Consider the following 15,801-nt stretch of genomic DNA (forward strand, 5'->3'; position numbering starts at 1 on the left):
TTTTGCAAAAGCACTTTTCTGTTGTGCGTTGTTGTGCTGTGCTTTGCTGTGAAAAAAAGCAGTTAGACGTTTGGTAAAATATTAATTAAAGTTAAAGTTGATTAACAAAAGCAATCAAAGTGTGTTTGGTAAAATATCATATTCAACCATTATTGTTGTAGCAAATGACAAAAACAGACATATATCTGAAAATAATTTTGTTTCAATTTTATTGGGTTTAAAAGTAATTAAATTTTTTACTATTAAATATAAACATATATAATATTATGCTTCAAAAAAATATATAATATTAAATTTACTTAACCACTTTTTAATATATATATATAAATTTTTCAAACAAAAAATCAAACTAAAATTAAGTAATTATTTAATATTTTTTTGACAAACTAAATGAAATGGTATTATAAAATAGTTTGAAAATAAAATCTAATAATATTTAAAGAGTAAAATATAAAAAATAAAAATTGATTGTATATATATTTAAGGTAATTTTTGTCATTTACAAAATAAAATTGGGACAAAAAGGACAAATCAAACATTAAATTTTGGTGGGACCAAAACTTATGCTTTTGTAGCTTTTAAAAGCTCCTCCTCCTCAACTTTTGAAAATTGAGGAATTTGGGAAGTACTTTGGGTAAAAAGCACTTTGATTTTTTTTTACCAAACATCAATTTCAAAAATTATTAACATATATAGGTTTTGAAAGTGCTTTTGGAAAAATAAAAGATTTACCAAACCCAGCCTTAGGAATATTATTAAAATTAAGCGGCAATTATACGAGGGTAGGTGATACCCAAGGAGTCATCCATTACAATTTGATTAATGCATGGTGGGATAGTATGGTCCCAAAATAAAGTTGTAAGGTTCTCCAGTTGGATGTTGTCTGCCGCCAGATTGCCCAATCCATCCGCTGCCTGATTGCCTTCTCTGTAGTTGTGCTTGACGGTGCAGTGGGGGATCTGTCTCATTATCTTTTTGGTTTCAGAGATCATTCCTGATATGTACCAAGGAGGATCGGCATCCCAGGTTAGGAATCGAAGCAAATTTTCCGAGTCGGTTTCAAATTCAACATTTGGCCAGCTTCGTTCTTTTGCCGTCCTGGTTGCTATCAGCATTGCCCATGATTCAGCTGTGAGGGCGGTGGTGATTCCTAGTGGTTGTGCTACGGATACTAGGGTGTTAGCAGAAGCATCCCTACAAATGAAACCTGCTCCAGCTATTCCTGGGTGTCCTCGCGCTGCTCTGTCTGTGTTGATCTTGATCCAATCTAGATTAGGTTTGACCCAGCCTATGTAGATTGTTGTGGTCGTTTGTGTTCCATTTCTTGGGTTTGCAAGAGATGGCATTCCAGGTAGCACAGGAGGGAGGTTCTCTTGTGCCCAAGAGAATTGTTGTTGCATACTAATAGCCATCTGGGTAATGTTACCTGGATTTGGTTGCCTTTGTCGATAAATGTAGTCGTTCCTAGCTATCCACAAGGACCAGAAAAGGAAACAGAAGGTTGTTTTGACAGAATGATGAGTTTTCAATTGTAGAATTTGGGTGATAGTCATATGAGGGTTTGGTAAATTGGGAAGATTTTGGGTTGTGGTTGAATGGGTATGGAGTCTTGTGAGGAGAATGTTCCATGAGGCCACTGCCACTTGACAATGGAGGAGAATATGACCAGCAGATTCTGGATCATAGTTGCATTGTGGACAGATATTGGTATTGGTGAGGTGGATATGATTTAGAATGGTGAAAGTCGGAAGGCCTTCGTTGATTGCTTTCCACAATAAAAGTTGTAGTTTTGGAGGACATGGGAGTGTCCAGAGAAACTTAGTTGGTGGAAGGGTTTAGATGCGAATGATCTGATAAGCTGGTTAAGCAGTGATATCCAAATGATGTAGTATATTTTCCTGATTTGGTGAAAGGCCAGATGATTTCGTCTGAGGAGTTGTTTTGGGGTAGGTGGATGTTCACGATTCGTTGGCTTATATGGGGCGGCAGGAGATTTAGTTTATCATGATTCCAGGTGTGAGTGAAAGGATCAATGAGATCAACGACTGTCTGGATTGGGTAAAAGCTCACTGGGTCCAAGGAATTAGCGAATTGCGGGATCCAGTTTTCTTGAATAGGGGTTGTTAATCCATCTCTGATTTTATGGAAAAGATGTTGTTTGATTGTGGGAATGAGGGATGCTAGTTACCTCCACTGGGGACTTATTAAATATGGAGTTGGAGTTCCTAAAAAGAGAGGTTGTTGCTTTAGATATTTTTCACTATAGAGGCTGGAAAATACTAAATTTGGTTTCTCATGGATGTTCCAGACCCGTTTCATGATTAGCGCTTTATTATGATCACTACTTCTTCGAATTCCTAGCCCTCCTTCTGATTTGGGCTTAGTTAGCTTATCATAACCCAATGGATGAAGCTTTTTGACTGAGGAGCCATGTCCCCAAAAAAAGTTTCGGGTGATGCGATCTATTTTCTTATTCACATTGACAGGTAGAAGTTGTGCTTGCATGATGTGGTTTAGGGATGATTTTATGAGAGCTAATCTTCCGGAAGGTGTTAGGCATTTCGTCATCCATCCTTTTGCCTTGCGCGCCAATCCATTTAATAGAGGTTCAAAAATGTGGCGAGAGGATCTTCCATGTTTGAATTGGATTCCTAGGTAGATCGGGGGAATCGAGGTTGTGGGCATATTGAAAGCTTGTTGAAGGTCAAATAATTGTTGTTGGGTGATCTTTGGATGATGGATGATGGTGGATTTCAAATTAGATGGTTTAATTGCTGAGAATTCTACTCATTTTGTGTCTCCAGGTATAATCATTTCTGTTGAGGCTCATTTTTGTCAATAGTTATGCATAAACTTGATACGTGTGGTGTGATTATGCTTATAACTATTGTTTGTAACTTGGTATTGCTTTTGAAGAAAAATGAATAACATCCGGTAGTGAACAAAGTTTAATAGTTTAATATTATTCCTTTTTTTTGTGATCTGTAATCAATTTTGTCCAGCTGCACCCAGCTAAGACGCGAAGGGTAGTGTAACGGTGTCGATTCACTCGAATTAGTGGAACCACAAAATGTTTGTAAGGTGATTACTAGGTTTAGCCTAGATTTTATCTACGAAATACATAAAATGCACCCGAGTGCATAACGTATATTCTGACCGAAAAATAATTTTTTTCCCAGATGCACCCGAGTGCATAGTGCACATCCTTTTATAGGAAATAGGTTTTGCTCAGGTGCACTCGGGTGCATAATGTATTTTTTTTTCTTTTTGAATTTGTTTCTCTTCCTTTTCTTCATTAATACTTGTTTTTGTTTGATGGTCTGGTGGTGAATTGTGATGATATTAGTGGGGGATTTATTTTACGAGATCATGAACTATTGATTTTGGTCGTGTACAATATATTGCAGGTGATTAGTAGGATAAATTAAGATTTATCCCCGAAATACCCAAAGTGCACTTGGGTGTATAATGCATAATCTTTATTGGAAATAAGTTTTGCACAGATGCACCTAGGTGCATAATGCATATTCTTACAGAAATATGTTTTGGCAGGTTGCACCTGGGTGCACAATGCATATTTCTATAGGAAATAGGTTTTGGCAAGGTGCACCTGGGTGCATAATGTGTATTCCTATATGAAATAGGTGTTGGTCGAGTTGCACCTGGATGCATAATGTATCCTCGGCTTGGTTTAATTATTTTTTTAAAATTTCATATCAACAATGGATCTTGTTTTGTAGAGATTTTCGAGCTATTTCCAAAAATACAAATTTTATTAAAAGCCGACTTATATTTCGGAAGTTAAGACATTTCTTGTGATTAATTTTAATTGTAAAGAAAGAAAATAAATAAGAGAGAAAAAGATAAGAAAAAGAATAAAGTTTAAAGCAAAGGGTATATATGACTAATATTTCCCATGTATTTTTCACTCAGACTTATATTTTATAAGTTCATTTTTTTTAATACTAACTTAAAATTTTATTGATTGAACTCTTCCAGAGAGAACATGATCATCCTCAATCCACTTAACAATGTATGGAGGAAAATTTGAAACAAAAGAGAAACTACTAGCTTCAAGTCTAGCTTTTCTTGCTAACTCATGAGCCACACTATTACTTAACCTATTAACTAACTTGCAAAACCAAAATCCATGAATTGAAAATTTGTTTTTAACTGAAAGAAAAAGGTGATGATTGATCCAGTGCACTTGTGGGTCTTCCATATGTATAGAGTTCACCAAATTCTCGTAGTCAGTCTCAATTATCACTTTGTTGAATCCATATTCTTCTATCCATTCTACAACTTTGATCAAGGCTTTACATTCAAAATGTTCTGCTCCAATATCAGCTTCCATTTCTTCCTCCAAGCTAAAACCTTTCACCGCTAGAGCATGCCCTGCATGATCACGAACTATTAGTCCAATGCTACCCTTTCTTGTTTCGTAAACATAAGAAGCATCAGTATTAACTTTAATATAGCTAGTATCTGGTGGAAACCAAATTTTAGGAAGAATACGCCTTCTGCTAGAAACACTAGATGAAACAAAAACAGATTCACATTGCTTAATAAGATTATATATTCTAGAAAGAGTACTGTGAATATTAGGTTTTACAGTCTGGAAAATCCGACTGCATCTATCCTTCCATATATACCAAACAACACACATAAGTTTGATGATAATAGAATCATCCATGGGAAAACTATTATTTCCTTCATCTGTGTTAGAATAAAACCAAGATATAATCCAATCTTGTATGGAGTTAAAGTTCTGTATAACCTCTGAAACATTCACATTTAAAGCATTCCAGACTGCTCTAGCATAAGAGCATTCTACCAGTAGATGACTAATAGTTTCAGTGTTGTTGCTGCAAAGACTACATTGAGAATCTATATCAGCCTTATAAGAAGCTAAAATTCCCCTAACATGCACAATATTTTTCAGGCATTTCCAAATAAATAATTGGACTCTATGAGAAACTTTAAGGTGCCAAAGTTTTTTCCAAACCTCTGTAGGTATAGTGTCACCACTGATAGCATTATTAACATCTTCAGCACAGAGTGCATTATATGCACTTTTCACAGAAAACTTACCTCTCCTATCTGGTTTCCAGATTAGACAAACCTCCCCTGTATCAGGTACATACATACTGAGAATGGCATTAGAAGTTTCTACATCAAAGATAGCACTAATAATTTGTTCATTCCAAACTCTAGTACCAGGATAAAACAAATCACAGACAAAAGTAAAAGAAACAAAGCTAGAAAGTCCCACAGTTGGAACAGGTGGACTATTAAGACCAATAATCCAATTGTCTAGCCAGATTTTAATTTTTGTGCCACATTGAACAATCCATTTGGAATGTTGTTGCACAACTTCAATGTCGGAGTATATACTCCTCCAAAGCCAAGAGAAATACTCTTTTAATTTATCTAGGTGAAGTAAATTACCATTCTTACCATACTTGGCTCTAACAATCTACATACATAAAGAGTTATCATTATTACAGGTTTTCCAAGCAATCTTAGTTAACAAAGCTGTATTGAAGTGTTCAAGGTTTCTAAAACCAAGTTCAATGTTCCCACACTTTATGAGTTGTGGTAATATGACCCATTTTCCGCATTCACCATGGAGAAGCTCTTAACGTTTACTTTACCCTAGCATTGAATCCATTAGATTTCTACACGCTTTGGTTTAGTAACATACACACGTTTTATCCCCTCGCGTTCTCCCATTTTCAGAATTATTTCGATTAGTGGCACCATGGAACAGTGTATTTTCATAGTATAGTCTGTCCATAGCCTAAGACATTTCATCCAATCTGATTAGAATCCTTTTAATGGGTTGTCCCTTGATCTCTTATCAGAAATTCAAAGTAGTCAAACAAAAATTATTCCTTCTCTCCTTTTCTTCTACCTTATTTGGGACAATGTAACGACTGATCTTAGCTCCTAATCTTAGCTGACATGAATGACCCGTTACTAAGATAACTTCAAAGCTTATCTTTATCGAACTAAACTATTATTTACAGGACGTAAAAAGCTTTATTAACTTATCCAAAAAAAAAATGTGTTGTTGATTCTGGATTGGTCGTCGAGGTTATTTTTAAGGTTCCCTTTTTTTTCGAGATTTCAAAATAAGACTCACGAGTGTTGTAACCCTAGTTAGCAATTCGGGTTACGGTGGGGAGTTCGGGACGGCATACGTACGAAAATTATACGAATTCAGAGAGATCGGATTCGGTCAAAAATTCGGTTAACGGTTCGTTATTTGGTAGTAGTTCGGAACGGTATACATACGTTATCATTCGTTTTTCAGATATGAGTTCGGCTATGAAAATTCGGCATACATCAAATTAATAGAAAGTAGATTTTTAATATTATATTGAAACAAAAGTATGATCTAAATCAAGTTTTGTGTGTTATATAGATAACACATTAAAAATATACAACAACAACCAACATAACTCAATGGTTGGAGCCTTATTTAGCAACCTAAGGGTCATGAGTTCAACTCCCACCACCAACATCTTTTTAATTAGTCATAGAAATAGAAGGAAATGTTCTTGGATCCCGACTCAATGACCCAACACAGATCGAATCGCCGAGTCATGGCGAGTCAGTACCTAGTCACCTGACCGAACTATGCAGGCGAATTATATGTGAGTCCGAATTCACGAATAATTCGAATTACCCATATAATGCACGAACCAGTGCGGTGTTTCAATAATTCGTACGTATTCGAATTCGGTTGATTCAGAACGGTTCACGAATCATTCGCTGAATTACTAACTAGGGTCTAACTTGTACCTGATTTCCTATATATCTCATGAGTTTTTTCTCTTATCCTGAGTTTTTTTCTTCTTATGCTCCGTTCTCTTATGCTCTTCTTTTCCTTTTATCGGCCAGTCTTCTTTCTTACAATCTCTATCATTTACTAAGTCCTTTATCAACGAAAGATAGCTATAGATTATACAGACATCTTAGTGGACTTACGCTTGCTCAACGTTATGCTAATCACACAAATAAAGGTCTCTTACCAACTCCAATAGAATTATTGAGGGATTTTGGTATAAAATAAAATCGTATTCTTACACGTATCTTTTCTACGGAGCTTTATTCATCGGGGAATACAGAGGTGCTTTAAGCCACTTCTGAGGTAATGGAATAGGGTTTCAAATACGTGAAGTTGATCCGAACTTATTTATCATCACCTTCGCTCTGAATGGGCCTTGGTATCCGAATGGAAATGTTCTCTCTGCAACCTCAGTTTTCCTGGAATGAGTATTTCCACTGATGTTATTAAGGAAATTCCTATCTGCGCTAGTATATCCAATGCAAGGCATGAACATAGAACTGAAAAGATATTAAGGTTAATAACAAGTAGGTAGGTACTGTTAGCAGAGTTTGCATAAGAAGTGAAACTTTGGACTGCCTTCCAAGAGTTTTGGTGTGGGTGAATATAGAGAAACCTCTTATTATGAAGTTGTTAGTTAAAGTGGATAGTACCCAATTACTGAAATATTTTTCAACTACCTAAATCTCCCATCTATATTTTGTTCCCACTGCTTCGGATTTGGCCACAAATCCAGTAATTGTGCTATCAATCAAAATCGTCCTCTTGAAGATATCTATGACATCACAGTGGCTTCCCCCTCCCCTAAAGATGATATTTTTTGCTTAAATGATGTCCCTATCCAAATCTATAACCCTAAAGAAAATGTCGATGCGCATGGAAACTCAGAATCGGTAGAGAATTTCTTTGCATTGCTTGGGATAAGAGAGACACTTTTTGACTTATTTAGGGAAGAATATCTTGAAGAGCATATAATACCCAAGCCTTATGGAGAGCCTGGTAGATCAGTGGATCATTCCTATGAGGTTTTTGGTCCAGTATTTATAGATGAGGATATATCATTAGCTTCCAATTCAGTTTTAGGTAAAAGAATTTTCCCCTTCAATATTCCAGAAAATTTCATTCCCTTGCCTTCCTCGAGTTCTGATTCTTTTCACTCTGTCATCTCAGAAACTCACCGAGTTTTAGATTCTATTGGTCCGGCCGAGGTAGACAATGAACCGATTTCTTAGCTGCTCCGAGATATAGTAAACTGGTTCCGACCTATAACCAATACAGAGGTTCAATCGGTAAACTATATTTTTTCTTGTCATTCTCCTTTTGGAGATGCTAGGGATTGTTTGGAGTTGAAAAGACAAGGGTACCCAAATACACCACAGTCTTTTTGTTTCAACCTATAAGTCCTCTCTCCTAAGTGTTTGCTATCTCAAGCTTGTTGTCAAGTTTAGTTCCCAAAACTATAAGTCTTGATTCCTAGTCTACTTATAACTAAGTCTCGGATTAGGATAGAAAGTGTAGTTGAGCATTAAACTTCATGGCGTTCATCGATTGAAGACATAGAACTACTAAGGGGAGTTTATGGAACTTCATAAACAAAAGGTATATGGAGACTTGAACTCATCTATCACTCAAAAGTCTATCTACTTTATCTCCTATTTGAGACAAAAGTCGTATAGCTACATAGACTTCAATTATACACATTTGATATTTCGAGCTGAGTTTAACTCGTATACATATTTCTCGAAATATGTGTTGGTAAGATTTCGCTTTAACCAAGTTCATCTTATATTTTTGACTAAAGTCAAAATATGATCACGTGAAAATCGCTTGGTAACATCTTACATGATTTGTGTGAGACAGTCATTTGATGTAGACTCGGAATGTTTCGTATTATTCATTCGATCACTTGAAAATTGCTTTGAAGCTAATAGTTTGTGTGAGACAGCTATTGTCGTCTTCCAAGAATGTTTCAATGGTTGAAATGAGAGTTTAGAACAATTGGATATAAGCATAGTATGCGTACTTGCATATATGTCATCCAAGTCCGGGAACCATGGTATGCATACCCGTATGCGTACTGGTTGGTTTAGTGAAAGTCCGGGAACCTTGTATGCATACCGATACGCGTACTGGCGTGAGGTTCAGTTCCGGGATTTACTGCTGAGTTTGGAAGGTATGCATACCAGTTCGCGTACTGGCGAACCCAAATTTAGTTAGGCCACTAAGGTATGCGTACCGCTTGCATACCTGAGTAGATAATGTTCTAAAATCGGTTTGTTCATGATCTAATACATTTATTTAATAAGGAATGCAATCTTTTGCAAATCGTGGCTATAATGTTCATGACTTGATTCGAGTGAATCGAAATCGACTTTGTTTCAATTGTGTCTTGTATACTTCTATGAGAATATAAACAATTGAACAACTCTAGAACTAGTTTCATTAGGGTCATTTGAACTAGTTATGGTTAAGATGAATATGGTTGATATGAAAGTGTTCATATGGCTAACCTCGGTTAACTATTGTTGAGCCAACAAAGTTCACACGTTTAGGTACGGTTACTCATATCTAAATGAAGTCACTTTTCATTTTTGTGTAACAATCTAAGTTCGATCTAACGGTTAAAAGATATCAGCCTGAGTCTAATCAGTTTTTCATCTAACAGTGAATATTGAATGCTTTGTTACCAAGGTAACATTGATTGCAAGCCCTGATTTAAAGATTATATAAAGGAAAACTCTAGCAACTGGGAAACCTAATCCCCACACCTCCTATGTGATGTTAGTTGCGACTAGAGTCGATGCTCCTTCGACCTTAGGTTTTTCTAAAACCCTGTAGGTTAAAGACTTGAAGACTTCATTGGGATTGTGAAGCCAGACCCAACTATTTTCTCTGTACTTGTGTGTTCTGATCTTGCTATTTTCTATTGTGATTGAGTATTATCTTCACTAAGATTTTCTCGAGATTTAATCTCCGATGGGCAAGATAAAAAGTAGTCACAAACATCTTCGTCTCATCGTTTGTGATTCCACAATATCTTGTTTCGCTACCATACGATTAAGATTATTGTGAGGTGATTGATATTTCTAGGTTGTTCTTCGGGAATATATGTCTGGTATATCAATTGGTTCATGTTCACCTTGATTTACCAAAAGACAGAACAAAATTCATAGGTTTATATGTGAGAGACAGATTTATCTATTCAATAGACTTTTCCATGTGAGACAGATTTATTTATCAAGTCTTCGACTTTGGGTCGTAGCAACTCTTAGTTGTGGGTGAGATCAGCTAAGGGAATCAAGTGCGTAGAGTCCTGCTGGGATTTAGAGACGTAAGGAGCACAATTGTACCTTGATCAGTGTGTGATTGGTTATGGCTCAACTACATTCCAGTCTGAAGTTAACTTAGAGTATGCTAGTGTTTGTAGCGGCTTAATACAGTGTGGTATTCAAATCTGGACTAGGTCCCGGGTTTTTTCTGCATTTGCGGTTTCCTCGTTAACAAAATTTTTGGTGTCTGTGTTATTTCTTTTCCGCATTATATTTGTTTATATAATTGAAATATCACAAGTTGTGCGTAAGTTCAATCAATTGAGAATCCAACCTTTGGTTGTTGATTAAATTGATTGACACTTAGATATTGGTTTTTGATACCGTCCAAGTTATTTCTTATATTCAATCGGGCTCGTAAATTCTTATTTGTTTGATTGCGGATTGAATTGAGATATAACTCTTTGATATACTTTTCTCAAGATTAAGTTTGATTGTCTAGTTGATTCTCTTGAAAGTATATTGGAGTTAGTCCATGCAGATTGCTAAGCGAAATATTGGGTGTGGTTGTTAGACCCACACTTTTTCAATTGGTATCAGAGCAGGTAAACACGTTTAAGACTTCATAAGTTTGTGTTTGCAGTGATCTTACTATATGGACAGTTGTGATATCTCAATATATGCACCACCAAATCCAGGGATTTCAGAATTCTCTTCCATGAATGATTTAATAAAATCTGTAAAAGAAATTCTATCTAAACCTCAACCAGGTTTAAAATCCCTAAAAGTGTTTTCAGGGCTTGAGAAAAGGCTTGAGAGCTTATCCCTTGATGTTGAGTTATATATCCAGAAAGAGCAAGAATCTCTTGATAATCTAAATCAAGTTATGATGAATAGTCTCCACGTTGAGGTTGACATTGATCTTCTTATGAATAAGGGTATTCCCTTTGTCTCCTGTGTCTCTGACAAAGTGGATATTATACAAGAAGTGTCTTAGACTCATCTATCAGTCAGTTCCATCTCTGAACTTGACTTTGTTCATCAATCAAACCCTGATACACCTCCACAAGATAATAATATTCCTCTCTTCTATGAGAATGTCAGAATGTCTCTGTTTATAAAAAGAGTTTCTCTGTATAATACTAAATATTATCTGCAGAGACTGTGTGATATAAGTTGTAAACAAAGAAATCAGGAACACAAATCTGGTGTTCCTTTTAAGTTCTTTGAAAAACTTGTAAAAACAGCCATTTGGGTTTCTCTCAATACGGGAAGTTGAAAGAGTTGTTGGAAATAAATTCTCTCTTTGTGCCATGGCATGCAAGACTATTTTTGTATTGTGTCATTTTGACCATACAAAAATTTGCTCAAGGGAAATATTTTCTGAACTATTACTCCAAATACCTTGTTTAGTTGTGTAACCAAACAAGTCCTTACTTGCACAGTATGTTTCACACACCTTGAACCCGGTTCTTGTACATGTTTGAATCTTATTCATGAACGTATTCGAACCAACACAGGTCCACCGTTTGACACATTAAAAGAGTAAGGATCTCTTCTTTTTCTTCTCCTCCTTCTTCATCTCTTCTGTTCGTGTACAAAAAAGAAAAACAAACAGTTTTCGTACCTCCTTTCTCCTCCATATCATTTCATTACCATTTTGTGTTTGGTTTTCACCATTGAATTCAGGAGAAGCTCATGTACGTTGGGTCAAGGACTATTTTCCGTTCGCTCATCGTTTGGAACGCCACCATTAACAACAGTTTGTGTATTATAGACACATATTTGTGTATTAATTAGTCCTGATAATATTGTTATGATTCAAAAAATTGGTATAAAAACAGGATGAGATTGAACACTAAAAACAACAAACCCTAACCACAAAAACTCACTGACTCATTCCTAAGAGTTCAGTCTACTATTATCTTCTCATTATCTGCCAAAACAAGGCGTACAACTTATGCTTAAGTAGTGACAAACACAAATCTTAATCTGTCCGACAAGATGCACATATCATGGCCGTTCTTCACTAAAGCTTTTTACCCAATTAAACGGCTAATTAAACATTAATTAAACTACTTACTCCTAATTAATACGTAGCCCTAACCATGCAAATGAGTACACCCCTCATTATTTCCTGGGGCTAGCCCGTTACATGACAATACCTTCTCCTTAAAAGATCCTTGTCCTCAAGAATAGAACTTTGGAAAGCTTGCCCTGATGTTAGTTGTATCTTCCCAAGTAGCATCTTCTGGATTTGAGCTAACCAATTGTATCAAGAGTTGTGGAACTGAGACGTTGTTGATCAATGTAACTCTTTCTCCTAATATGGCTGCTGGCTCGACTTTGAACTGTCCATGTTGATCCACTAGAGGTAATAGGGGAGAAGGAACAACTGTGGAACCTATCTTCTTTTTAAGTTGCGATACATGGAAGACAGGGTGTACCTTAGAGTCTGGTGGCAGCTGAAGTCGATAAGCCATTGTACCAATCTTCTCGACTACTATAAAAGGTCTATAGTACTTGGCTGACATTTTGAGGTTCCTTCTCAATGCTACTGTAGTTTGTCTATAAAGCTGTAACTTCAAGTAAACTTCATCTCCTACCTGGAATACTCTCTCCTCCCTCTTCTTGTCAGCAAAAAACTTCATTCTGTCTTGGGCCTTATGGAGAGTCTCCTTGAGCAAGCTGAGCATTTGGTCTCTTTCCTTTATATAAATTTCAACATCAGCCTGATGTAGTAACAGAGAGTGGGAAGGCTAGATGAGGGGGTTGGTAACCATATAAATTAAGCCTTGAAGGGTGATATGTTCAAGCTAGAATGGTAGTTGGATTTATACCACCACTCAGCCAAAGGAATCCATTTACTCCAAGATTTAGGGTTGTGCCCTGTCATGCACCTTTAAGTAATTCTCTAGACAGGAATTAACTCTCTCAGTTTGCCCATCAGTTTGTGGATGGTAAGCTGTGCTGAGTCTCAAACTGGTACCAATAGAAGTGAAGAGGTCTTTGATGTAGTTTTTAAGTGGTAGTAAAGTTCGTTCAACTCGGATTGTGTAAAGGTTTGATTTAAGAACTAAGAATAAAAATACTAAAAATATATTCACAAGGTTGTCACGATATCGAGAGATACTGAGACTCAAGATTCCACCGATTCTCATATTCATGTGGTTCAACTATCAATTCCAGACAATTATAGCTCATAACATAATAAATATTGACTCTTTATTCTTTGCCAAGGTAGATTTTATAAAAGATTGAATGTAAATCACAAGCATGACGTATCAAAAATACTAAGACCAAGCATACTCCATCAAACAAAATCACAATCAATTAATAAAAATCATGAATCAATATAAAATAGTGCAAAAGTCATAAAGGAATTAAATAGATTTACCACACACGTAGAGAATGGCTTCCTCCGTCACCCAGTGTTGGGTTTTAGCTCTTCGTGGTGAAAACACGCTCAAAATAATAATCCATAGCTCAAAAAGGTGTTTTATTGAAGAAGGGGTATAAAGCAGTGTGTTTGTAACAGTTATAATTGTTACAGAACCCACTGTTACAGAGAACCCTAACAAAACTGTTGCGAACTCAGAATAATTGTTGAAAAAAATGTTACAAAGCTATTGAGTTTGAAAGTATAGGTCACGGTTTCTGCGACTGTCCAACTGGGTCCTATGTTCTTCAGATCGTCTTCTTCTTTACCAGCAGAGAAGATACTCTGCAACTTCTCCTGCAGCTCCGACGTCTCCTCTGCTTCACCCCCGAACTCTCGACACCCTTTCTCTGACCTATCCCAACTCCTTATATACTCAACAGTTCCCCAAATCACTCGAGTTAATCTCCATTTTCTTCACCCACAATCCACGGGATATTTTTCTTCTTTTCCACGGAAAATAACTCTCTGGGATAACTTCTTACCTTGCTGTCCGTCCGTCTGTTGCTGTAGATATCTCTCTCATTGATATAGTAAATCTGCAAAGAGATATTTTCCTTCATGTTGGTCACGTATCTTCCATAATTAAGATAGAATATTTCCGAATATGTCTTCCCTGTTTTGATTAAAAGTCTCTTAAGTAAATATAGGAGATGATCCTAGACGTCCATATACTCTCTTAATAGTTCACGTATCTTCCCAAGTTATCAGCAGACCCTAAAATGTTTACACCTCCTCTGTTTTATCGAAAACCAATCAATACCCTTCTGTTTTCGATTCTGATGTATGTACCCCTCCTGTTTTGTCGTAACAGGTTATTACTACTCCAAATCAACGAACAAACCCAACATAAACTTTCCCTAGTCTCGCCTGAAATTCCCATGAAAGTCCATGGGCCTGTTTTGCATCATCTCGATGATCCAGCCAATTCTGATCGATGAGAAGACATATACCATCCCTGTTTATCCCAAACAGGCCCGTTCAAAGTAATTCTGGTGATTGAATCTCCCTGGAACACGTTTAATAATCGAACCCTAATTCTGTACGTGAAGAACAATTTTCCCGCCAAAAACCATAAACTTGATTCATCTCTTGCCGATTATCCAGCCAATTCTGGGCGAAACTAAGACCATTACCAGCCCTATTTAGTCTTTAGGAATAAACCCATTTGATTTCAACCATTGAATCTCCCTAGAACAACTTCAATTCTTCAACCCTAATTTGGTGCCTATTTTCCCTCCAAAATTCAAATGAAGAAGATGACCTTCCCCTTATCCATTTGAGGGGTCTGAATAGCAAGTGTCCTCCGGGGTGCTCCGCGCAACTTTTCGAGCCGATTTTTCCAAAAATGTTTATTGGCCAAAAATACCTACACACACATAACACACCATAATAAGTAAAAAAATGAGAACTATCAATATATAGAATCGAGACAAATTAGACACAAAAATGTGTCTATCAGATACCCCCAAACCTATTATTTGCTAGTCCTCGAGCAAAAATAAAATAAAATAAAATACTAACTCACTGAAGCAGGCATCGTCGATTGCATTTAGCGTATGCAATAAGCCTTTAAACCCCTAGGTGGCCCTAGTGGCGGAGTGTTGTCTCCGGAGGGCTTACAAGAGGTATACCCACAAAACCTTTACTCCAGACCCTAGCTATCTACGCAGAACCTTGGAAAGCACTAAAGAATCTCCTTGGTTGGCATACTTATTGACTACAGGAAGAAATACCCTGATGCGAATTTCCAATTGCTGTACACGAGTTTTCACTCAAGCATACTAAAATTCACATAAAGTGACAGAGCTCTACTCAGATAGTTGCACTATGGACATCAATATTCAGAGTCAAACCAATCACATGGATAGATTAAGAGATAGATATAGAAAAACATAGATGGTATTGATGTTTACTAAGTGAACGGCGTTTCCCATATCTCTCTGAAGGCCTCCGCCAAAATGAACTTATCCTAATGGATTGAGATACTAGTTTGACTAATATCAACACACTGGCATATACAAGGGAACCAGTGGTCGATAACCTAAATCTAGGTCAACACAACTGGCATATACAAGGGTACCAGTAGTCGACTTTATTGAATTTATTCCTTTTGGTCAAATGGTCTGGTCTCAAATTTTTTTTTTCAACTTTTTTTCAACTTCTCTCTTTTTTTTTCAACTTTTTTTCAACTTCTCTCTTTTTTTTTCATGGTATCTCAATCACTCTAATTCACCCTA

This window comes from Papaver somniferum, chromosome 1, assembly GCF_003573695.1.
Source record: "Papaver somniferum cultivar HN1 chromosome 1, ASM357369v1, whole genome shotgun sequence".
Classification (NCBI taxonomy): Eukaryota; Viridiplantae; Streptophyta; class Magnoliopsida; order Ranunculales; family Papaveraceae; genus Papaver; species Papaver somniferum.